The sequence below is a fragment of the Bos taurus genome, chromosome 20 (genome assembly GCF_002263795.3).
Source record: "Bos taurus isolate L1 Dominette 01449 registration number 42190680 breed Hereford chromosome 20, ARS-UCD2.0, whole genome shotgun sequence".
NCBI classification, from domain to species: Eukaryota; Metazoa; Chordata; class Mammalia; order Artiodactyla; family Bovidae; genus Bos; species Bos taurus.
Genome location: NC_037347.1, coordinates 22,076,649 through 22,102,536, shown reverse-complemented (window position 1 = coordinate 22,102,536; position 25,888 = coordinate 22,076,649). Strand labels below are relative to the sequence as shown.

At 40.8% G+C, this 25,888-nt stretch overlaps 1 protein-coding gene across 10 annotated transcripts in view; it reads left to right on the top strand.

The window, feature by feature from the left end:
- The first annotated feature begins 20,056 nt into the window (after positions 1-20,056).
- The window catches only part of GPBP1 (GC-rich promoter binding protein 1), a 65,479-nt gene continuing 59,647 nt past the window's right edge, over positions 20,057-25,888 (top strand). For 3 of the 10 annotated variants that reach the window (XM_024981386.2, XM_005221503.4, XM_005221502.4), the window contains exons 1-2: positions 20,268-20,420; positions 21,615-22,577. The gene's annotated coding sequence lies outside the window, so the exon portion shown is untranslated. 10 annotated transcript variants of the gene reach the window in all.

Here is a 25,888-nt window from a genome sequence, read left to right as displayed (position 1 = left end):
TTTCACTCTCCACTTTCACTTTCATCAAGAGGCTTTTGAGTTCCTCTTCACTTTCTGCCATAAGGGTGGTGTCATCTGCATATCTGAGGTTATTGAGACTTCTCCCGGCAGTCTTGATTCCAGCTTGTGTTTCTTCCAGTCCAGAGTTTCTCATGATGTACTCTGCATATAAGTTAAATAAGCAGGGTGACAATATACAGCCTTGACGTACTCCTTTTCCTATTTGGAACCAGTCTGTTGTTCCATGTCCAGTTCTAACTGTTGCTTTCTGACCTGCATACAGATTTCTCAAGAGGCAGATCAGGTGGTCTGGTATTCCCATCTCTTTCCACAGTTTATTGTGATCCACACAGTCAAAGGCTTTGGCATAGTCAATAAAGCAGAAATAGATGTTTTTCTGCAACTCTCTTGCTTTTTCCATGATCCAGCAGATGTTGACAATTTGATCTCTGGTTCCTCTGCCTTTTCTAAAACCAGCTTGAACATCAGGAAGTTCATGGTTCACATATTGCTGAAGCCTGGCTTGGAGAATTTTGAGCATTACTTTACTAGCCTGTGAGATGAGTGCAATTATGCAGTAGTTTAAGCATTCTTTGGCATTGCCTTTCTTTGGGATTGGAATGAAAACTGACCTTTTCCAGTCCTGTGGCTGCTTCCAACAACACAAGAGAAGACTCTACACATGGACATCACCAAATGGTCAACACTGAAATCAGATTGATTATATTCTTTGCAGTCAAAGATGGAGAAGCTCTATACAGTCAGCAAAAACAAGACCAGGAGCCGACTGTGGCTCAGATCATGAACTCCTTATTGCCAAATTCAGACTTAAATTGAAGAAAGTAGGGAAAACCACTAGACCATTCAGGTATGACCTAAATCAAATCCCTTATGATTATACAGTGGAAGTGAGAAATAGATTTAAGGGCCTAGATCTGATAGATAGAGTGCCTGATGAACTATGGACTGAGGTTCGTGACATTGTACAGGAGACAGGGATCAAGACCATCCCCATGGAAAAGAAAGGCAAAAAAGTAAAATGGCTGTCTGGGGAGGCCTTACAAATAGCTGTGAAAAGGAGAGAAGCAAAAAGCAAAGGAGCAAGGGAAAGATATAAGCATCTGAATGCAGAGTTCCAAAGAATAGCAAGAAGAGATAAGAAAGCCTTCTTAAGCGATCAATGCAAAGAAATAGAGGAAAACAACAGAATGGGAAAGACTAGAGATCTCTTCAAGAAAATCAGAGATACCAAGGGAACATTTCATGCAAAGATGGGCACAATAAAGGACAGAAATGGTATGGACCTAACAGAAGCAGAAGATATTAAGAAGAGATGGCAAGAATACACAGAAGAACTGTACAAAAAAGATCTTCATGACCCAGATAATCACGATGGTGTGATCACTGACCTAGAGCCAGACATCCTGGAATGTGAAGTCAAGTGGGCCTTAGCAAGCATCACTATGAACAAAGCTAGTGGAGGTGATGGAATTCCAGTTGAGCTATTTCAAATCCTAAAAAAAAAAACCCATTTCTTAGTGAAGGGAAAATGGACCAACCATCTAAGCATTTTATGAAGGTTAAAGTGGTGGCATCTGAAAGCAAAATATCAATGACTAGTGAAGTCACTCAGTCGTGTCTGACTCTTAGCGACCCCATACACTGTAGCCTACCAGGCTCCTCTGTCCATGGGATTTTCCAGGCAAGAGTACTGGAGTGAGGTGCCATTGCCTTCTCCAGGGGATATTCCCAACACAGGGACCGAACCCGGGTCTCCCACATTGTAAGCAGATGCTTTTACCCTCTGAGCCACCAGGGAAGTCCAAGAAGGAAAGTGAAAGGGAAGTCCCGTCTGACTCTTTGCAACCCCACAGGCTGTAGCCTACGGGCTTCTCCGTCCAAGGTATTTTCCAGGCAAGAGTACCGGAGTGGGTTGCCATTTCCTTTTCCAGCGGATCTTCCCGACCCAGGGATTGAACCCAGGTCTCCCACATTGTAGGCAGACGCTTTACCATCTGAGCCACCAGGAAAGGAGGTTTCAAATCGCGCTTGACCAGCTAGCTGGAAGCAGAAGCTGCTGAAAGTTAAGCTCCTCAGGCAAATGTCCTCCAGCCCCACCCAGTCCTTGGGCACAGCAACACTGTCCTAAAACATGGTAGGGACTGTGGCTTTTGGCTTTAAAATAGGACTCCATTTTCTCTCTCTCCAATTTCATCCACTGGAGACCACACTCAGCTGGGTTGGCATCCTCCTGCTTGGCAGTAGAAACCTTCCTTCAGCATTCCACCTTGTCCTCCATAACAGGGTGCCAGGATGCATGCTACTGTAGAAAGCTGTTGCTTTGGCAGGTGAGAAAAGCAAGGAAATGGAAGGATTATACAACTTTTTCTCACTGAAGTAGGAACTGAGGTAGGAACTTTACCAAGAAACATTCAGCTGACATTCAGCTGGAGTGGAATTGGTTAGAGGGTTTGGGGGTCAGAGTTGACGAAGATGAGAGAAGCTGACGTGAGAAAATATGCTGCTCCAAGGGACCTGAAACGGAGACAGGTAAATCTGTAATAAGGTCAGTCAGCATGGTTCTGGGATTTTCTGCAGGAGAGTCCCCAAATACAGACAGAGAATCTCCTAAAAGCAAAATCACTAAAAAGGGAGGGTTGAGAACCTGGGTGACTTGGGGAGTTTTAGGCTTCCTCTGGTGGCTCAGATGGTAAAGTATCTGCCTGCAATGCAGGAGACCCAGGTTCGATCCCTGGGTTGTGACAATCCCTTGAAGAAGGGAATGGCTACCCACTCCAGTATACTTGCCTGGCAATCCCATCAACAGAGGAGCCTGGCGGGCTACAGTTCATGGGTCAGACAGGACTGAGCGACCAAGCACACACAAAGCATCTAAAACATAATCAAGATTTGGCTTTCTGTGTAAGATGATCAGATGTCAAGATCTTCTCAATTTTTCTAAAAGAAAAATACTACAAAGTGGTTTCTCTTTAATCCAGAAATTCCCCTTAAACTGGAAAGGTAGGAGGGAGGGGGAGGCAGGAACTGAAAAGGCCAGAGGGAGAAGTGGGACTAGATGACCTTAAAGGGCCCTCCCAGAGCAATAGCACCCAAGGGCAGGATAGTCCCCTGAGGGTGAGCTGGAAATTTGTGATAGTGTTTTTTGAGCGTTACAAAGATAGCATTTAGTAAAGCTAAATGTAATCAATGTAACTTCTTTTAAAAGATAAACACCAAATATTTCTTGCTTGACTGTAATGTACGTTGAATTTTCTGGGATTGCAGCTACTGAATATACTGAAGGAAAATTATACCTCCTTTTATGCAGAACGTTACCAAAAAACATTCAGAACTTTTGAAATAATACCAGTAGTAACATGTCAGCTAATGTTTTTTAAATCAAAATAATACACTTGTTTTAGTGTGCATTTATAGCTTTTGCAGTCAAAAATTCCACATACAGAAACTGTTAAGAAATTACTGAGCTATATAAAAAATTTTAAGTTTGGGCAAAAAATGCTTAGAATTGGGCAGCATCCAATCTAGCAGATAGAAAAGAGCTCCGAGGAGCTGTACAACATGAAAGATTCATCCGTAGAAGGGTGGAGGAACAAGGAAGTTAGAGGAGGCAAAAAAATAAAAGCATTGCAGGGTTACTTTCCTTCAGTTGATGGCAGGAGTCTGTCAAGCAGTTTACCCAACTGGTGCTGATCAGATGATTCTTGATTAACTAGTTTAAGATTCCATTTCTGGGAGAACAGAAACTGTAATTAGGTTTTGGTTTGGCAACATGGGCCTTGGCATAACTGATTCCATTTTGGGCCTGTTGTCTTATTTTTTAACACTACAGACATATGACGATTCCATTATGCATTCCAGTAAAACTGTGACTAAGCATTTACACATCCAACTGTGTGTTTTATTACAAATTACTTCCAGTTTTTTAAAGTAAAGGGGGTGACACAAAACACTTATTATTTAAAAAGGGAGGAGGGTGTAGATATGTAGAGCTTAGACCCATTAGCCTAGGGTAAGATTTTTTTTTTTTTTTTACTTTGGGATCAATAGACCTTTAAGAGCATCATGAAAACCAGGAGACTTCTTATACATTTACATTTAAGCATAAACACTTGCATAAGCACCTTACCCTTTGAATATGCAAATAGATTCATTCTAAAGGGACATTTGGAAGAGGAGGTACTGGATGAATGCGTGTGAATAGTTTACTAAACTATTAAAATTGGACCAGTGTAAACAGAAAACAACCCTTATTCCTTTGCAGCCTTATGTTTAAACTCTACTCCTGCTGCGTGCTAGGTCATTTCAGTCGTGTCTGACTCTTTGCGACCCTATGGACTATAGCCCTTCAGGCTCCTCTGTCCAGGCAAGAATATTAGAGTGGGTTGCCATGCCCTCCTCCAAAGGATCTTCCCGACCCAGGGATCTAATCCACGTCTCTTAAGTCTCCTGCACTGGCAGGCAGTTTCTTTACTAGCGCCACCTGGGAAGCCCCTTCAACTCTCTAGAATGGCCCTTGTCTGTCTCAGTACAATATCTTGGGCAGTATTTTCACTGTCACTTTCACATGAGTTTTGACGAAGTTTCTCTTCTGGACTACATTTCAGCCAGGCACTTCTGAGCCCTCTCTTGAGTAGGCCTCAACCTTGGCCTGCAAAGATTAGAACAAACACAAACATAGTTTCTAACAGCTCAAGGCCATATCCCTAGGATGAGTCTCACTCCCTTCAAGTGCCTCCCTAGAAAACTCCATGCTGCCAAAAGAATTGACTGTTGCGGCCAACACCTGAAGATAGAGCCTTGCCTCCCTCTCTGTGGGAGAAGAGACTTTGATAAGGGCCAACTAACAAACACAGATGGGTTTCACAGGCACCACCCCACCCTTCTAGTTTTTTATAATTTTTCACTTCCCTGACTCTGCTAAGGCCCTCCCCTCTCCCTATTCCATTTTCTCCCCTTTAACTGCCCAGCCACCTCTGCACAAATTCCACTAAAAGTTGGGTTCAGTTTACACTGGAATCTTCTCCCTATGGCAATGCTAAGTCACTTCAGTCGTGTCCGACTCTGTGCAACCCCATAGACGGCAGCCCACCAGGCTCCCCTGTCCCTGGGATTCTCCAGGCAAGAACACTGGAGTGGGTTGCCATTTCCTTCTCCAATGCAGGAAAGTGAAAAGTGAAAGTGAAGTCGCTCAGTCGTGTCCGACTCTTCGCAACCCCGTGGACTGCAGCCCACCAGGCTCCTCTGCCCATGGGATTTTTCAGGCAAGAGTACTGGAGTGGGGTGCCACTGCCTTCTCCGCCTATGGCAATAGTGTAATACTAATTAAAATTTGTCCTTACCACTTTAACTAGCATCTGGCTTTGTTTTTCTTTGATAGTTTTTAGGATTCAGGCGACCCACCCTTTTGCTGAAGTCACCACACCCTTTCGGGTGATCATCTTGGGCCAAGTCCAGCTCCCTTTCCTACGTCTACATCTGGTTTTTGGGTCACTTATGCACCCCCTAACCCACCAAACTTCAGGTTCAGGCCATTCCCAGCAGAGTTCTCTTGCTTAACTCTGTTGTCAGAAAAGCAGCTCACCACAACACTGAGACCCTCAGGTCTGAGTCAAGTGTCCTGTCCTCCAAGCTTCCTTCTTGGTTGGTTTCAGAATGGCCTAAGCACCCTCCTGGGATTAGGAGAACATCAACACAATGATACAGTGGACTCTTGCTATTCATTTCTCTTTCCTTCCTACAATCAATTTTTTTTTAAACTCATCTGGTCTTTATTTAAACTTTTTTTTTCTATGTTTTATTGATATATAATTGATACAGGATGCTCTGTAAGTTTCAGCTGTGCAGCATAATGATTTGAAATGAAAACGAATATCAGGAAATGATTACCACAGTAAGTTCAGCGGGCATCCATCATCTCATATAGAAACAAAATTAAAGAAATAGATATATTTATAGATGTGTAGATATATTTTTCCCTTGTGATGAGAATTCTTAAGATTTACTGTCTTATCAGCTTTTATATATAACATACTTTACCAATCCCTGATGGATCAATGATCCTTTAATTTGGGTCCTTTGCCTGGAGTTGTAAATGCCAATCAAAGGAAACGGAGTTTGGTATAGCAGAGCAGAAACTTTATTCATTGACCAAGGAATGGAGAAGAGAGAGTTCATGCTCTAAAAACACCTTCTTCCCAAGGAAATTTTCAGGGGTAGGAGGGAGACCTGTCATCAGGGCTCTAGAAAAGTGGTGGAGATAGATTTCCTTGAGCAGCCAGGGGCAGCTGGGGCTCACACAGTCTTCCACAATTCTTTGCACATGGTACAAATTGTGCCTAGCAGAGAACAAATCCCTCCTTGGGCAGAGATCTTAGCATGGTAATGAAGCAAAGGTAACTTTCGGATACCTCCAGGTCTCATCTGCTCAGGTATGTTTCTGTGATTAAATCAGAGCCAGCTGGTTCAGAGCAGTTGACCACAGCATTTCTCTTAAAGCACAGATGGAAAACATCTCTGTCAAATGCCAGGTGCTTTAGAAACAAACACAGGGATAAATTAACACAAGCATACTTTAGCTCTCAGGGGCTGGTATGGATGACAATGCAGCAGCATTGATTATGTTTATCATGTTGCACATTACATTGCTAGGACTTATTTACCTTATAACTGGGCGTTTCTTCCTTTTAAGCACCTTCATCCAGTTACCCCTCCCCCATCTCCTACCTCTGATAACCACAAATCTGACCTCTTCTTCTATGAGTCTATTTGTTTATTTGTTTTGAAATATAATTGACATACAACACTATTTAATCCCTGGTACAATATAGTGATTCTGTATTTCTATACATTTCAGTATGATCACCATGACCTTTATACCATATGAGGACACAGTGAACCAGAAAACAGACTCTCAGCAGACAGTGAAACTTCTGGTATCTTGATCTTGGACTTAGCCTCTAGAACTTGGGTAATAAATTTCTGTGGCCTTCTGGGAAGGCCACCCAGGTGGGCTTCCTCTGTGGCTCAGCTCGTAAAGAATCCACCTGCAATGCAGGAGACCTGGGTTCGATCCCTGGGTTGGGAAGATCCCCTGGAGAAGGGAAAGGCTACTCACTCCAGTATTCTGGCCTGGAGAATTCCATGGACTGTATAGTCCATGGGGTTGCAAAGAGTCGGACACGACTGAGCAACTTTCACTTTGACTACTTTCAGTTTATGGTATTTTGTTATAATGACCCAAACAAACTACCGGGATTTCAGTTTTTCTGTAATTGTTGAAACTTGCCTGTGATCTAACGCTAAATGCTGAGGATGGGTGTATTCAGTTGCTCGAGTGCAGCCCACCAGGCTCCTCTGTCTATGGGATTCTCCAGGCAAGAATACTGGAGTGGGCTGTTGTTTCCTTCTCCAGGGGATCCAGTGATCAAACTCACTTCTCTTGCGTCTCCTGTATTGGCAGGTGAATTCTTTACCAGCTGCACTCAATATGCCAGCAAATTTGGAAAACTCAGCAGTGGCCACAGGACTGGAAAAGGTCAGTTTTCATTCCAATCCCTAAGAAAGGTAATGCCAAAGAATGTTCAAATGACCGCACAATTGCACTCATCTCACAGGCTAGTAAAGTAATGCTCAAAATTCTCCAAGCCAGGCTTCAGCAATATGTGAACCACGAACTTCCTGATGTTCAAGCTGGTTTTAGAAAAGGCAGAGGAACCAGAGATCAAATTGCCAACATCTGCTGGATCATGGAAAAAGCAAGAGAGTTCCAGAAAAACATCTATTTCTGCTTTATTGACTAAGCCAAAGCCTTTGACTGTGTGGATCACAATAAACTGTGGAAAATTCTGAAAGAGATGGGAATACCAGACCATCTGGCCTGCCTCTTGAGAAATTTGTATGCAGGTCAGGAAGCCACAGTTAGAACTGGACATGGAACAACAGACTGGTTCCAAATAGGAAAAGGAGTTCATCAAGGCTGTATATTGTCACCCTGTTTATTTAACTTCTATGCAGAGTACATCATGAGAAACTCTGGACTGGAAGAAACACAAGCTGGAATCAAGACTGCCAGGAGAAATATCAATCACCTCAGATATGCAGATGACACCACCCTTATGGCAGAAAATGAAGAGGAACTAAAAAGCCTCTTGATGAAAGTGAAAGAGGAGAGTGAAAAAGTTGGCTTAAAGCTCAACATTCAGAAAACGAAGATCATGGCATCTGGTCCCATCCCTTCATGGGAAATAGATGGGGAAATAGTGGAAACAGTGTCAGACTTTATTTTTCTGGGCTCCAAAATCACTGCAGATGGTGACTGCAGCCATGAAATTAAAAGATGCTTACTCCTTGGAAGGAAAGTTATGACCAACCTAGATAGCATATTCAAAAGTACAGACATTCCTTTGCCAACAAAGGTCTGTCTAGTCAAGGCTATGGTTTTTCCTGTGGTCATGTATGGATGTGAGAGTTGGACTATAAAGAAAGGTGAGTGCCAAAGAATTGATGCTTTTGAACTGTGGTGTTGGGGAAGACTCTTGAGAGTCCCTTGGACTGCAAGGAGATCTAACCAGTCCATTCTGAAGGAGATCAGCCCTGGGATTTCTTTGGAAGGAATGATGCTAAAGCTGAAACTCCAGTACTTTGGCCACCTGATGTGAAGAGTTGACTCATTGGAAAAGACTCTGATGCTGGGAGGGATTGGGGGCAGGAGGAGAAGGGGACGACAGAGGATGAGATGGCTGGATGGCATCACTGACTCGATGGACGTGAGTCTGAATGAACTCCGGGAGTTGGTGTTGGACAGGGAGGCCTGGCGTGCTGTGATTCATGGGGTCGCAAAGAGTTGGACACAACTGAGCGACTGATCTGATCTGAAGACACCTGGGAAGACCAGTTGATGATTTTTAGTGATGTTCAGTATATGCTTGAAAAGAATGTGTAATACTGCTTTTTTCAGTATTGCTACTGCTACTGCTAAGTCGCTTCAGTCGTGTCTGACTCTGTGCGACCCCAGAGATGGCAGCCCACCAGGCTCCCCTATCCCTGGGATTCTTCAGGCAAGAACACTGGAGTGGGTTGCCATTTCCTTCTCCAATGCATGAAAGTGAAAAGTGAAAGTGAAGTTGCTCAGTCCAAATTTATATATAAAGATACATACACAAGTAATCTATTACATATAATAGATCACATAATTATGCATTATAATACTAGATTATATTATTATACAATATATGTGTATAAAATGTTATATATTATATATAATATGCTAAAAATTATCACTATATTAAACTTAGTTAACATCTGTTACTATACACAGATATTACATAATTATCAACCATATTTCCCACACTGTAAATTTCATACCCGAGACTTATTTTGTAAGTGGAAGTTTGCACCCCTTAATCTCCCTCACCTATTTCTCTCCTCTCCTCAATCCTGCCTACAATCAAACTTTGATTTTTATAAATATAGATGGTGTTATGGGTATCTTATTCCTTATTGCATCCTCAGCATTTAGCCTCTGCCTAGGTCGGAATAGGCTTTATAGGACTTTGTTGTTTGTTTTTAATGGATGAATGATTATGGAATTGATAAATAAATTTTTTACATGTAAGTTAAGGCAAAGAACAACAAAGAAAATTCTAAATAAGGTTATTTTTCTGTTTCAGTTTTCTTCTCTCTTATCCAGTTTATTTTCTTATTCCAGTTATGCTTTTCTCTCACTCTTTGAGTCACCAACTTTTTCCCCTTAAAGTGATTGCCTTCCTTCACCTATTCATTTTACACTCCAGAAGTCTGGCTGAATTCATTCTTTACAGTAGAAAAGAATGCTAACTGTAGGGAGACTTCCTAGAGTCTTTCTCAGATGCCCTTTTCATTCTGTGGAAGTGAAAAGAGTGTCTGCCCTGGGTAATAGAGGAAAATTGGATAGGATAAATTGCTTCCTTTTCAATTTATTTTCCACAAAAGAAATCCTGCTTTAAAGGGAAACTTATTTATAGATAGGATAAGTGAATTTGATTCTTCTTTGGGTTAGCCACAGTGTTGACACAAAAGGGAGAAAAACACCGGAATTGTTACACTTACCCCATTGGTGGTTTCAGATGGCCAGTTCCTTTACCAGAAACTGAAGGTCTTTCACAACTGACTTTGAATATCACGGATGAAAGAAAACATTGCATAGTATCAGCCAGCCTACAGGACAAAGACCCTAAATTCATAGACACTCCTAAACTGAAAGTGACAGAAATGTAAAGCAAACTAGTAAAGCAATAAAGAAAATTTGTTTGCATTACTCTTAAACCCAGGGATGGTCATTATTTCAGGTAGGACTAGGTCTAAGGACTGAAAGGACGTTAGGGTTCTGACTATGTTTACCTGTAAGAGCCACATAGTAGGCAGGATGAGAATTCCAGAGTTTCTGCACTGGAAATTCCAGATTTGGCCTCCCTCCGTTTTTAGTAACCCTAATAGAGAATGTTTTCTTGATAGTTCCTGTAAAAAAGTCTCAGAGAAGGTTCTGATGAGTCTAGCTTGAGAGAGGTGCCTCAAATCAGCACTGTGGCCATGGAGATAGTATTCCGATTAGGCAGGGATAGGATCCAGCTTCATACCTGTAACTGAGGGGTGGGGAGGCTAATGGCTAAGGGGTGGGGTCAGCCCCAAATCGTACAACACAGAATGGGTCCCTTTCGGAACAGACATTCTAGAAGTTTTCAAAAGAAAGGAGTACTGGCCAGCTCCCACTCTTCCATCAATATTTTTTTTATTGGTCTCCACTTTAAACTTTTTTCAAGTTTGACACTTAAAAGATGGCAATTTCTTAAAGTATCCTATTATTAATTCCAATATTTAGTAAATTTTTATCAGAAATCATCTCTATTTCCAATCAAGATTACTCATGCTCTAATTTACTTTTTTGTTGGAATCTTGAGAGATGTCAAACTTTGACAACTTTGTTTTAGCGACTTTATGGCCTGGAAAGAGAGAAAATTAGGAAAAAAAAAAAAAGACACAAATAAAACAGATGTAAAATAACTCCAAGAGTGCAGCAGCATAATTATTACTGAGAAAATTGGTAGCCTTAGTTATCATTGGAGTCAGCAAGGGAGATTCTGAAATTAACTGGGATATAGGGCTTTTTGTGGAAAGCTAGCTGAGTTCTCATTGCTGTCCACTGGAGTTTGTGATCTGAGATTCAAATTCACAGTAAGTCTCAATCTGAATTGGGATTCCCATCTTCCACCTAATTTGTTTCTCTGCCTTGATTTCATAACCCAGAAAATGCTACCAGCATCAACACAGATGACCAAATTAGAAGCTAGTTTTTACTTGCCCATCTTCACAAACATTTAAACATAACATTTTCTGCATCCACCCTTGAATCTGTTCGAATCTTTCCCTGTCCATTCACCTACTCCACTCACTCAATTCCTCAAGAAATCTTGAGTCCACTGGGCCAGGTATATATCAAATGAATAACCATAAAAATAACTTTAATTTATAGTTATGATCAGTGCTATGAGGGTGAGTACAAGGGGAACAAGGAGCTCAGGAATGACTACCTAAGGAAGTGACATTTAAATTGAACCTTGAAAGCTTGTAAGAACTGGCAGAAAGTGGGAGATCACCTGTGTTCCAGCCAAGAGGAAGTTTGTGTGATGACCATTTACACAGTTGTGATGTGTTATACGCAGAAGGCAATGGCACCCCACTCCAGTACTCTTGCCTGGAGAATCCCATGGATGGAGGAGCCTGGTAGGCTGTAGTCCATGGGGTCGATAAGAGTCGGACACGACTGAGCGACTTCACTTTCACTTTTCACTTTCATGCATTGGAGAAGGAAATGGCAACCCACTCCAGTGTTCTTGCCTGGAGAATCCCAGGGACGGGGAAGCCTGGTGGGCTGCCATCTATGGGGTCGCACAGAGTCAGACACGACTGAAGCGCCTTAGGAGGAGTAGGAGGAGGATGTGTTAGAAGGATCGTGGAGAATTACGGGGTGTAGGAGAAACTGAAAAATGGCTGCAGCAATCTCAAGATATCATTGTCTTTCACCTGGATGACTGCCATAGCATTTTAGCTTTTCTCTTCGTGGACTTTCATTTTCCTAATCTTTTCTTCAGAGGATCACAAGGAGGCTCTTTGTAAAGCATGAATCCAACATGTTTCTTTCTTACTTAAAGACTCTCCAAAGCCTTCGGGATAAACACCTAATCTCCCTAGCACAGAGTCAAGGCCCTTGGGATTTGTTCTCACGTGTTTTTCTGCCTTCCTCCCTCATGGTTCCTAGCAGTCTATGTGGTGGCAGTCGCTTCATCTGCGTCTTTGGAAATGACTTGCGTGTGTGTGTGTGTGTGTGTGTGTGTGTGTGTGTTAGTCGCTCAGTCGTATCTGACTCTTTGTAACCCCATTGCTCGGGCTTATTTTCATCCATGTACCTCTGACTGTGCAACAGATTCTAACTAGGAGGCCCTTCCCTCCTGGAATTATGTTCAACTCATCAGACTCAGTTTTTTAAAGGTTTCTTCTTGGAAAGCCACCTCACAGCACTCTGCATGCCTCTAACATAACACTTGGCACAAAGTCTTGTGATCCATTCATTTGACAAATATTGAGTGGTTACTATTGCTAGCACTGTTTTAGGCACTGGAGGATACAGTAGTGAACAAAACAGATATTAGGTCAGCTTTGCCCCTCAGGTTATGAGAATCTGGAGCACTGATTGTGTCTTAATCATTTCTGTATCCTCAACAGATGTACAACAGTGCCAAATATAATTAAATCTGAATTGAATTGAGCTAGTATTCAAGCCCAGGTCTGCCTAATTTCAAAGTCCATGATCTTTCCACTACTATGTGGAATCCAGATGAATCCGAGTCTATTAAAGTAAAAATAGTAACACTATTAAAGAAAAATGGCATGGATCATAAGTAATCAGGACCTGGTTCATTTTAAATGCTCAATAAATAATTTTGCCAAATCGTCCTTTTAAACTACCATCTTTGGCTCAATGAGTCACCCTCTGGCATATTACCTTAATTTTCCAACACTTCTCTCTCCTTCCTCTCCAGACACACTCTCTAAATTCAGAAACATTTATCACTATACAGTTTAATAGAAGAAAAAATTAGATACAATCTAAATGTTCTTCTATAAGGTACTGGTTACATAAGGTAAATTCTTCCAAAGGATTATTATACAATTCTTAAGTTAGCACTAAGTGCAACTGACAAAGAAAGATGACCATATATTACTAAGTTGAAAAAACAAGTTGCAGAATAATGTGTATAGACCAATTTTATTAAAATATATATGGATATGATACATACATGAATAAGAAAAAATCTACAAGGATCATAACTATTGACAAAATCTTCATTCTGGAGGTATAGTAGGATCTTCTCATTTATATATACTTTTTCAAAACAAACAACTTTTTACTAAAGTATAGATGATTTACAATGTTGTGTTAGTTTCAGGTATACAGCAAGGTGATTCAGTTATACATACGTGTATACCTGTTCTTTTTCAGATTATTTTCCATCATAGGTTATTATAAGATATTGAATATAGTTCTTTGTACCATGTAGTAGGTCCTTATTGCTTATATGTTTTATATATAATAGGGTGTATATGTTAATTCCAAACTCCTAATTTATCTATCCCCTGTCCTTTCCCCTTGGTAACCACAAGTTTGTTTTCTATAAGTAGGACTGAGATTCTTAGTTTAGAGACACCCCTGACTCTCCTAGAGCTTTGTCACCTGGGCTACGGGGGACTGGCTGTGCACCCTCTGACAGAGCATATACCTTTTGCATGTATGTAGAAATGTGCTTTTTTCCCCCGGGGATGGTGTGCATTATCATCATTAGGTTCTCACAATGATCCTTGACCTAAGATACATTGAACCATCTATGCAGAAGACGGATGCTTAGGAAGTCCTCCATGAACGTCTTTTATCTCCATTAGGTTTTTAAAATTTTTTAATGTTTTATTGAAGTATCATTGATTTTCAGTTTTTTTAAGTTTTTGGTACATAGCAAAGTGATTCAGTTGGTATGTATATGTATTTTTGGATTTTTTTCCATTATAGTTTATTATGCAGGAGACTCAGCTTTGATCCCTGGGTGGAGAAGATCCCCTGGAGGAGGAAACGGCAACTGGCTCCATATTCCTGCCTGGAGAATCCCATGGACAGAGGAGCCTGATGGGCTACAACAAAGAGTCGGACACGACTGAGTGACTGAACACAAGATATTGAACATAGTTTTCTGTGTTATATAGTAGGAGATGGTTGTTCAATTTATATACTTTTGTATTGTTTGATTTTAGAATAAACTTGTATCGTTTTCATAATTAAAAAGGAAGATAAGGGTGAAAATATAAAAGATGCTCTGATAACATAAACTATTACCATATTAATTCCTATGATTTTGTTTTAAAAGCTGGTTAGTTTGAGCATAGCTTCTAGTCTTAGCAAAGTTGAAGTGATCTAGTACTCTTGCCTGGAGAATCCCAGGGACAGAGGAGCCTGGGAGGCTGCTGCCCATGGGGTCGCACAGAATCAGACATGACTGAATTGACTTAGCAGTATTACTTAATTCTGAAACTTAAATGAGAAATCTTTAGTTTTACTTCCAGATCTATTTGACTGACTTTTGACCAGGCCATTTAGCCTCCAGTCTGTATCCCTATATGCTTATTAGGCAATTAGACTTAGTGTTACAAGTGGCATTAACACATTTAGAATTATTTGCCGGGGTGGGGTGGGGGGGGCAGTGTTGCCACTCATTTTTACTGGGAAGCTATTGATTCAATAAACCTTCTAAAGTACGTGATGGATTTCCTTTCACTGAATGAATATTCAGAGCCAAAAGAGGATGGAGCTACCCCAAGATGAACTTGGAAACCTAAGAGGAAAAAACCAGGGAAATTTCATAATGGAGAATATTCCTAAGCAGTTTCCCACATATTGATTGTACCTAGAGTCAAGAGGTAGCAGAATAGCCCAGATCTTGACTCAGTTTCTCTAAAGTCACTCAGTCAGTAACAAGGTGCAGGGGATGGTGGCTATTGTACCTCCAGGACTCCTCATGTTTCATTTTCAGAGATCACAGAGGAACATATTGAAATAGATTCTAAGACTTTTAAAAACTCTACAAAGCGTTTTCTTCACTTTATCATCAGTGATTTACATGCATTTACATGTTATAGCTTTAAATTATAGATACCATGCAAGAAGAGTCTGTGTTTTGAAAGTCACATATTGGAGAGAACATTTAAAAATTTTCTTGACAATTGTGCCCAAGCTAATGGTGTTCCTCCATATCTCCTAGAACAAAGAGAGGAACACAGATGTGGAAGTGCCAATTAGCAAAACTGGGCCACCCATAACTGGAGCCCAGAGAATATTTGTCAATTCACATATATGCTTTGAGTAAGGAGTAAGTGGTCAGTTCTCCAGCAATTAGTTCTATGCTCAGACAGTAAAGAATCTGCCTGCAATGCAGGAGACCTGGGTTCGATCCCTGGGTCAGGAAGATCCCCTGGAGAAGGAAATGGCTTCCCATACCAGTATTCTTGCCTGGAGAGTTCCATGGACAGAGGAGCCTGGCAGGCTACAGTCCATGGGATAGCAAAGGGTTGGACATGACTGAGTGACTAACACTGTCACAACTGAAAAACTCATCAAAAGGAGAAAATACATGGTAAATTTAAATTTATAATCATGAATTGAGTGAAACTTAATAGGAGCAGGGACCTTTTCTAGGGAAAGGTAGGTTAGAAAAGTGGCTCAAAAATAATGACCATCCTTATTGTGTTAAAATAAACAGATCATAAAACTAGATATCAAATGTTATGCTAATCCTGAAAATGAACCGTAGACAAAAGGAAGAATTTTTTAAATGTGGGAAGTTTTGAACATATGGAATAAAAAAGGGATATAAAGGTTAGCTTTACATATACGATGATACAAAAACATACTAAGAACAAATCCTTGAAAGGAATACATTAATAAAACTTAAGAACCATTATTTCTGGGTCATGGACTACAGGTAATTTTTATTTCTTTATACTCTTCTGTATCTGTCAAACGTTCTGCATGTACAACTTTTGTACTTAAAAATTGTTATTGGTGGTGGTTTAGATGTTATGTCGTGTCTGACTCTAGTGACCCCATGGACTGTAGCCTGCAAGGCTCCTCTGTCCATGGGATTCTCCAGGAAAGAATACTGGAGTGGGTTATCATTTCCTTCTCCAGAGGATCTTCCCAACGCAGGGACTGAATCTGGGTCTCCTGCATTGCAGGCAGATTCTTTACCAACTTAGCTACAAGGGAAGCCCACAAGTATAATAGTATGTGGCAAAAACAAAGAATAAGGCGGGGAAGCCATGCATTTAACAAATATTTATGCTGTGGCCAAAACTATACTAGTTGCTATGAATAAATATGAAAAACATAATTGCTGCTTTCAGGGACCTTTGAGTTCTGTGGTAGAGACAAGTAAGGAAACCAGCAACTGTAATTATATGTAGAGGGATGATAAGGAAGTTCCTAGACACTTTCCAGGATCAAGATAGAGGTAAAAATGGGTAATCATAGATATGAACACAGGATTGCATAATGGGAACACAGAAAAGGAACACTGGATATAGTTTGGAAAGATTCAAGGTTTCCTGCAGAAATATTTTGCTTCCCAACTGCTTTAGATTTTTGGCAATTAAGTTTTAAACATCAAATTATTATAAAATAGTATATTCAAATAGCACAAAAGTGAATAAAACAAAAAAATCTTGATCTGATGAATAGTAAAGTTATTCTTTCACTATTGCTATATACATACTTTAAAAAAGATTCTGATGCTATATATATATATATATATTGTTTTGTCACATACTTTTACCTCTTGACATATTGAATATCTTTGCATATATTGGCCTACCTTATTCTTAGCAGCTGTTTTCTACTATATGTATGCACATTAATTTTTTAACCAGTACTTGGCTGGTAGGGTCTTCCCAGGTGGCACAGTAGTAAAGAATCCTTCTGCCAGTGCAGGAGATGCAAGAGAGGCAGGTTCATTCCCGAGTTGGGAAGATACCATGAAGTAGGAAATGGCAACCCGCTCCAATATTCTTGACTAGAAAATCCCATGAACAAAGGAGCCTGGTAGGCTACAGTCCCTGGGGTCGCAAAGAGTTGGACACCACTGAGCGTGCACTCACACACACATTTGGTTGGCAGACATTTAGGTTTTCTGGTTTTCACTATTACATATAAGTTGGAATGAATACCTTCATTTACACATCATGTATACTTGAGCTAACATTATTTTGAAGCAAGTTACTTAATCTCTTTATGACTAATATTTATAAAATCACTGAAAGAGTTGTCAAATTTATCACTATTTCTTATATAAAGTGAAGCGTGTGTGCATGCTCAGTTGTGTCCAACTCTTTGCGATGCCATGGACTGTATCCCGGCAGGCTCCTCTGTCCATGGAATTTTCCAGGGAAGAGTATTAGAATAGGTTAACATTTCCTACTCCAGGGTAATCTTCCCTACCCAAGGATCGAACCTGCATCACTTTAATCTCCTGCATAGGCAGGCAGATTCTTTACCACTGAGTTACCTGGGAAGCCCTTATTTCTTATACGGGGGTTGGTTAAAAAAGCATTTTTCAAACTATTATAATGTTATGCTAACTAATAAATTAAAATAATCTATTATGTGATAAATCCTTTGTTTACATTTCACTAAATGAATAAAATAATGGAAACCATATTACTGGTTGAAGACAGATTCTTGTATTTTTTTTAGTTAGCTTGTTTTTTAATGACTGGAAAAGTTAACACAGTATAAAGATTCTCTACCTGGAAATAAACATTGGTAACATTTTGATATCTATTCAGACAATCTTTTGATGTAAAGTTTTTCTAGGTGACAGAAAATGGACAGTCCTGTCACTGATTTACTTTTCAGTAATGTCTGCTGTGAACATCTTTTAATGTTATCATTTTTTACAAAAAGTGTATCATCATTTTAAATGGCTTTTGTAATTATAAGCAATTTATCAATGGATATCTTTATAAATTGTTGGACACCTTTCCTTTTACTAATAAAAATTCTCAGATGTAGAAAGGCTGTTGATACACAAATGCCTATTCCTTATACCTTCATCTAGTTTTTATTCTTTTTAAATCTTTGCCAGTCTGCTAGGTGAAATGTAGTACAGTAGGTCACTATTAGTATTTTTTCATTTTTTCTGATTTTTAGTGAGGTAGAACATCTTTTCATATAATTACTGACACACGACTGGCTTCTTCATGTACTTTGACCTTTTTAAGAGTATGGTTGCCTGTTCCTTAATAATTTGTAAGAGCTCTTAATGTATTTATTATGTAAATTAAACATTATTAGATATTTCGAATAGTAACCAACTGTATATAATTAAATATTAACACTTTCGTCATCCATGTTACAACTGTTTCTCCATTCACTATTGGGTTTTCAGCTTTGTATCTTTTGCCATATGAAAGGTACAATTCGTGTTTTCAAAGCATCAATATTTTCCTTTGTTGAATTGACACCATGCTTAGAAACAGAAGCAGCAGCAGGTCTTGTCCCAATACGTAAGTTATTTCTATGGAAGCAATGTGGTGTGGTGTAAAGAACGTGAATTAAGACCCAAACACATTTGAGTTCAAGTCTGGTACAGCCAAGTGGTGGCACCCACATTCTATGTTGTGTAACCTGAACCAGTTTCCTCATCTGCAAAAAGAGGAAAACAACACCACTTCAGAGACTAGAATAAGAATTAAGTACTTGGCACAGACAAGGAATCCAGCAAGTGTTAATTCTCATTTCTATGCACTCAGCGAGGCATTATTAATTGCCAAGTGTTCACGAAAACGAAAAGATTGGGAGGTGTAATTTTTGGTGAGTTTATATTCAAACATTCTTTCAGGTAGCTTTTAGAAGCATTTCATTAAACTACAAACCCCATAATGCACATAAAAGAACCATAAAGTTTCCGTGTATGAAATCTTCATGGCTTGGAGGAGGGCGAAGAGCCAAGGATTTTTTCTTCTCTGGTTTTTCCCTCGTTAAGACACCCTTCCCCCACATACTTCCTAAAGAAATACGGTTACTTTTCTTACTTCGCGATACCCCTTGAAAGGCTGATTTCACAGGTTTCAACGTGAGTCTTCAGTTTCAAGGCAAAAAGGTATCGCGATTAGAAAACGGTGACGCCCACAAAATTCATTATACCGAATCTTACGAGCTGTGAGGGACCGAGACACTGCTGAAATAATCCTACCCTGCTGTAGATTTAATAAAAAGAAAAACGATAATTAACACGGTCATATCCAGTAGCCACTTTTATCCCTGAGAATCTGGGCTTCGTTCCCAACCAGCGAGTCTCGTCTCCTCAGTCACTGGCTTCGCGTATATTATTTATGTCCGACACTCTCGTATTTGCATACGACAGTGAATCCACTGCTTCACGGCGCCGGATTAGTCCTGCGCCAACTCCGCCGGCGCTCCGCCCGCGCAAGGCTGTGTACCGCCGAGCATGTGATCTCTCAGCCTCGCAGGCCTGAGAGAGGTATCCGGCGCCTCGCGCGCGCCGTGGCTCCTCAGAACATCCAGCCAGGGTAGACGCCGCGGCGCGAGCCACTCGAGCCGGCGCGGCCGCCTCCCGAATCGGCGTTCCCCTCTCGCCCTCCCGCAGCCCCACCATCCCAAGCTCCCGGGCGGCCGCGGACCCGGGGAAGGGCGGGAGGAGGGGCTCCTCAGGGAGCAGCGGGGAATTCCCCCTTCCACCGAACGTTCCCGATTGTTCACCATCCTCACGTCAGCAGCAGGGGGTAATCCCCGACTCCAGCTGCTCCTGACGTCACCGCGCGGAGCCACCGCCCCCCGCGCGCCCCTGCCTCCGGGACCTCCTCGAAGCCCCTCCCCTAAGCATAACCACGCCCTCTTCCCCTCCCCCAGCCGCTCGACGTAGCGGGCGGGGCTTCTTTGGCCGAGGCGTGAGCGGTTGCTTAGGCCAGAAGGTTCTCTGGTGGAGACGCTCCTCCTGCTGCCCCGCCCAGTAGGTTTGTTCGCACCGCTTCTTCCACACCCTATCTCCCTCCTCCTTCTCCTCGCCCCGCCTTTCCCCTCCCTTATCCTCAGCCCTTTTAGTTTCTTCCCCGCCTCGCCACCGTCCACGATCTCGCGAGACTTGGCCCAGAACATTGCGGATCGGGTCGGCGCCATTTTGGGACTGAGACTGGTTGTGGGGGAGGGAAAAGCGGCAAAAGGGGATTATTCAAAGTACCGAAAACCTCCTCCCGGGATCGAGCGCAGCGGCACCCCTAGGCCAGGGGCACCTCTGGTGTGGCAGAAGGTAATAGCGTTCTCTGCGCTCGGCGCCAGGGTCTAGGGATGGGAGGGGGTACCCGTGTCGGCGTTGAGGTTTGAGGGGTCGGGAGCGGCGTTGGCGGCGTGAGGTGTGAAGCTGCCCGAGGACGGGGGGAGGGTGGCGGGAGAGCGAGGACAGAGAGGGAAGGACGGCGCGGCGAGGCCCCTCTAGGTATTGGCTTGGTCCGGGTGGAGCGGAGGTGGCGGTTGTGGGAGGGGGTGGGTGGCTTAGCCCGGGCGGCTTGAGGGTGGGGGGTGTTGTTTGGCGGAGGCTGGGAATGGGTCCGACGCCTTTCGTGCTCGGTCTTCCTCCCTCCGGCCTCTCGCAGGCGCCCGCCTCCTTTTGCACCGCTGCCGCTGTCGGAGGGTTGAGAGAGTCGAGGCCGAGTTGTGGCCTTTGGTGATTTCTCAGCGCACCCGCTCAGCCCGCCTCTCCAGGTCCGTGGCTGTGGACCGAGGCGAGCGCAGCCTTGCCCCTCTGAGTCCTGTAGGGTCTGAGGGGACTCGGTCTGGTTGGGGAGAAAAGCACTCTTAACGTGGTATACGAGAAGGGCTCAGTACCTTCCACCCCCTCAGTGTTGAGAGAAACCTGTTTTCTTAATTCAAGGAAATGGGAACCCTCACATCTCGTGGCTGCCGGGTAAGTCTCACCCTCGGGCGAATTTAAGGAATGTTCTTGTCCCACTTCTCGGCCACTTACCTTCCTACTCTGAATGGGGGAAATGTGCCCCTTTCCTCTGGACATTCTGGTTTGGAGGGAGCGTCTTTCTCTTTATATCCCTCATTCGCTAAGTTGCATTTAGTAATGCTCGGTAGCAGCACACCTGTCTTTGCGTTTTCTTTTGGTAGATTTGAATAGAAAATACGGAAGATCTCTTAGAAGATTGTTTGCTCGTTTGTAACATTTACTCAAAGTATAGGAAGGTTTGCTTATATAATCCCTCTACCTTATATCCGCACACCCTTCCCAGTTGGAATCAGCACTTGTCTTCCATAATACCGTTTCCCACCGTTTTTTCTCCCCCTCAACATATTTTGAAGTCCTTTTCATACAGTAGACCTTTTTTGGGTGCGGAAGTGCATTTCTCTCCAGAGGTTGACTGTTGAGGATGGGGATTGATTTTTAGTTCAAAATTAAAATTCAGTGTGTAATTTAAATTTTTTTTTATAACTTTTACAGGTGATTGAATTACTCAGATATGAAGATCATCTTCTAGGTTTTGTGTAAAAGGCCCCGGATATTTCAAGTGGCCATTTTGGAATTACAATGTTTTTGGATAATTTTACCCCAGAAGTTTATTAAAATTGGCAAGAATCATCTCTGAAGTGAATTGATAGTAGTGAACAGTTCTGCAAGCTACTTAAAAAGAGATCCAGGCATTTCTTCAGTATTTTGGTTCAAACGGATTATATAACTGGTTTAAAGTGTTTTCAGCTGGTGGTATTTTTGCCTTCCCCCCAACCCCTCCCCTCTTGTTGTTCTTCAGCCAAAACTGTAAGATATGTTTGATTTGTGTACTGAGTAGTTTCGGCAGTTTCAAATTACTGTTTAAATATTGCTGAAGTTTCATGGCAGTTTATTTTTACCTTTATTAAAAGTTTTAGGAATTTTTGACCTCAGCCCTTTTCATGTCACAATGGGACCGCTTTTCTAAATGAAGACATTGAATGAATACAGAGTTTTTTTGCTTTTATCTTTTATTTACGTGGAAATTTAAGATGTGGCAGTTTCCCAGCAGCATGGTAGTATTGAGATAGCTGTGTGTCTCTTGTTTATGCTGATGTTTAGGAATGCTCTTCAGATGTGAAATTTTCTTTTTGTTTTTTCTTTTTGACTCATAAATTGGATTATTTCATCTGGAGTGGATAAGTACAACAGTGACAAATACATGGAATAATAAAGAAGACTTTAAAATCTTAAAATCCAAGGAACTTGGCTAATTCTGGCGATAGCCATATGAAAACTTTAAAACAGAAGTATGGGTAGCTGACTGAAGTAACTCTATGTCAAATAGCCATAGGTTAAGTGTCTTCAAAGAACTTGGATATTATTTCAGAGGATACAGAATAAAAAAACAAACTGGAAAACATAAAGATTACAGAGACAAATCCAACACCTTCCTGTGCAGTCCTGTTGGAATTTGTAAGTACTATATGGTGAGCAAATCAAATGTTCATTTGTAAACTGTAATGAGTCAACTTTATCCTGTGTTATTCTTTGGAAGCCTTTCAGTTTCTTGCAGTACGATTCCTTGGCTTCAATTTCCTGGGCAGTCTGAAAAGAACTGTTAAGTAAATTGAAATGCAGAAAGAATTGTTAAGAATATTTCAGATGAAACTGTTCACATTTGAAGTTTTTGTACTTCTGAAGTAGACAAATCCATACGGTCAGTATGGCTTTATGGATTAATAGAAAGGTAGGAAAAAAATCAACAAATAGTCATTTTACTTCCTAAATATGACTGTAGATTACATTCTGAATGCAGTTTAGTGTTCCAGTGTAGAATTAGGTAGTTGTTTAAACAAATTACAGGGCTTGACTTTTAATCTGGTCTTTCATGAAGTAAATTGTTTTAAGGGATAACAATTCCTATCCATTACAGAAATTTTTTGAAACAAATTTTGAAGTGGCTTTGTATTTCAGATTGTTCCTTAAGTTCCAAAAAGTTTCAAAAAGTCATTACTAGGAACAGAAACTGAGAGGAAGAGAAGGTACACTAAGAACCTTTAACTTAAAAAATGAGTATACAGTCTCTGCCTCCAGAAGGTAATGTTGCCTTAAGTTATAAACAAATCTTGGTTAAAAAAAAAACTTGTGAATATTAATTGCTGTAATGAAAATCCTTTGACAAGAGTATCTTTTAATTGTTTATTTGAGGATTGACTGGTATTATGATTTGTTACTGCATTTAATTTTTTTTAGTGAGTCATAGGCATTCAGTAGAAGTGTTTGTTTTTAAAAAATTGACTAAAATTTATTTTTGAAGCAGTTTATATTAACAGACGAATGTAGCTAAAGTTAAGGTTATTTTTTTTCACTTAATTATCTCTCTGAAATTAAAAAATACCATAATATTTGCACACTTTGCCAGGATAGCCTAATAACTGGTCATTTGGCTCATTTATTGTCTTGTTGTTGTTATGCTGTTGAATCCTGTTAGCTCCCTTAAAGCAGGAGAGGTAGGAGAGTCCAAAAGATGGTAGGTATTTAGATATACGTGGTATTTTATTTTCTGATACAAAATTGAGATTAGAGTTAAATAAATCTGTCAGAAAAGAATAGGATATTTCTTGTGTTCTTTGTCAGAGCTTTGTGTAGTACTTCTAATTGAGTTTCCACTTTGATTTATATAAACCTGTGATGAGAACAACCCCCCTTCTGCCCTTTTCTTTGCTTCGGAGAGCCTGTATTTTATATATTCCTCAAACTTAGTGGGTTTTCAAGTTACTTATCTAAGAACATACATTTTGAATGTGATTAGGAATTTGAACTGGAAGTGAATGGCCTTTTTTTTTTAATAGAAAAGAACCACATAAGATTTACTGTTTGTGATTATTTTTCTTTAAATTTCTCCTGTTGCTCCAAGCAGTAGTATCAGGATAAAGATGACTCTAGTGACCAGGATTTTTAACAATTAACTTTAATCCTTGAATAGTAACATTTGCTTACAGTAGTTGTTCAAGGGCAGCTTTATTCGACTTGAGTGTTTTCATAAATATTTCATTATTTTCTTGGCATTGAAATATACAGTACCAGAGTAATTGAAATAATGGCTGGGTTCTCCCCCCTCACCCTAAGTACCTCTATCTCCCTTCCTCCCATTTTTTCCCCTACCTCTGTGCCTGAACAATATATAGGTCTAAAATAACAATTACAATGATTAACATTTATAGATGATGATTGTGTGATACATAGTAGTGTATCGTAGAGAAAACTATTAGTTGTATAGGTGAGAAATTAAAAGTTTTAGAGAGACTGAGACTGGTGTAGGAGTCTTGACCAAGTCTCCAAGCTGGACTAGAGAGACCCAAACTTAATCACTAGCCATGTTTAATACTGTCTTCATGTGGATTTTATGTTTATTAATTCAGTTTGAACATTATCACTGATGTTTTTTTCTTCTCTTTTACTGCTTTTCTTTGGTAAATAATGATTACTGGTGGAGCTTGGAGACCAGCTAAAAGAAGAAAAACCACTGTTTTACTATTTGTTAGTAGCTATTTGAGTGCTAACTTTGTTTAGCTAAAGATTAAAATATGGTTTCAGATTATGAAATGTGAAAAGAAGAGAGAAGAAAATAAAATTCAACAAGGGAAGGGAATAAGGATGGGAACCTTTAATCTGAAAGTAAAATTACAACTGAGGATAGAACCTAAACAGGCCAGATTATCTAATTGTCTTTAACTCAACCACTTTTTAATAAACGGGTTTAGATAACAATTTAGATCCAGTTAGGGGTAGTGATGTAGGAAAAGGGTAGTTTTGGGGAATTAGGAGATTTTTGATCTAGGATTTGGAATATTAGAAAAGGGTCTTTGTGACCTTGCGTATTTACTTAAGGGCTTCCCAGGTGGTGCTAGTGGTAAAGAACCTGCCTGTCAGTTCAGGAGACCTAAGAGATGGGAGTTCGATCCCTAGGCAGGAAAGATTCCCTAGAGGAGGGCGTGACGATCCATTCCAGTGTTCTTGCCTGGAGAATCCCATGGACAGAGGAGCCTGGTGGGTTGCAAAGTAGTCCTTTGGGTTGCAAAAAAAAATAGTCCTTTGGGTTGCAAAGAGTCAGACATGACTGAAGCGACTTAGCATGCACGCACATATTTACTTAATCTCTTGGCTTTACTTTTTTCATAAAAATGATGGAAATAATGTATGTGAAGGCTTTTTTGTTAATTGTGAGGTGTAATTAATATACAGGTAAAGTTTTATTTGTAACATAAAATTCTGTTTAATATATTTTACATGTTAAACTAGTATTATGGGCTCTGAAATTATTTCTGTCTCTTGTTTCTGTTAACAGTATTACCTGCATCCTAGTCACGCTTTCCTCATTTCCAGTTTAATCTATCGTCCTAGCTTGATCTTTGGCTAAGGAAATACCCTACTTTAGTTGAGTTTGTGTGTGTGCGCTTCGTCGCTCAGTTGTGTCCGACTGTTTTCAACCCCATGGACTGTAGCCCACAAGGCTCCTTTGTCCATGGGGATTATCCAGGCAAGAATACTGGAGTGGGTTGCCATGCCCTCTTCCAGAGAATCTTCCCAACCCAGGGGTCAAATCCAGATCTCCCCCATTGCAGGCAGATTCTTTACGGTCTGAGCCACCAAGGAGGTCCTTAGTTGAGTTTACAAAGTCTTTTCCTGTGGCCAGAGAAATCTGCCTAAATTACAGTTCTTGGTTTTGTTACTTTAGCAGCCTTTCAGCTAATGTTTTTGGAATATTTCGGAAAGAGCAAGTT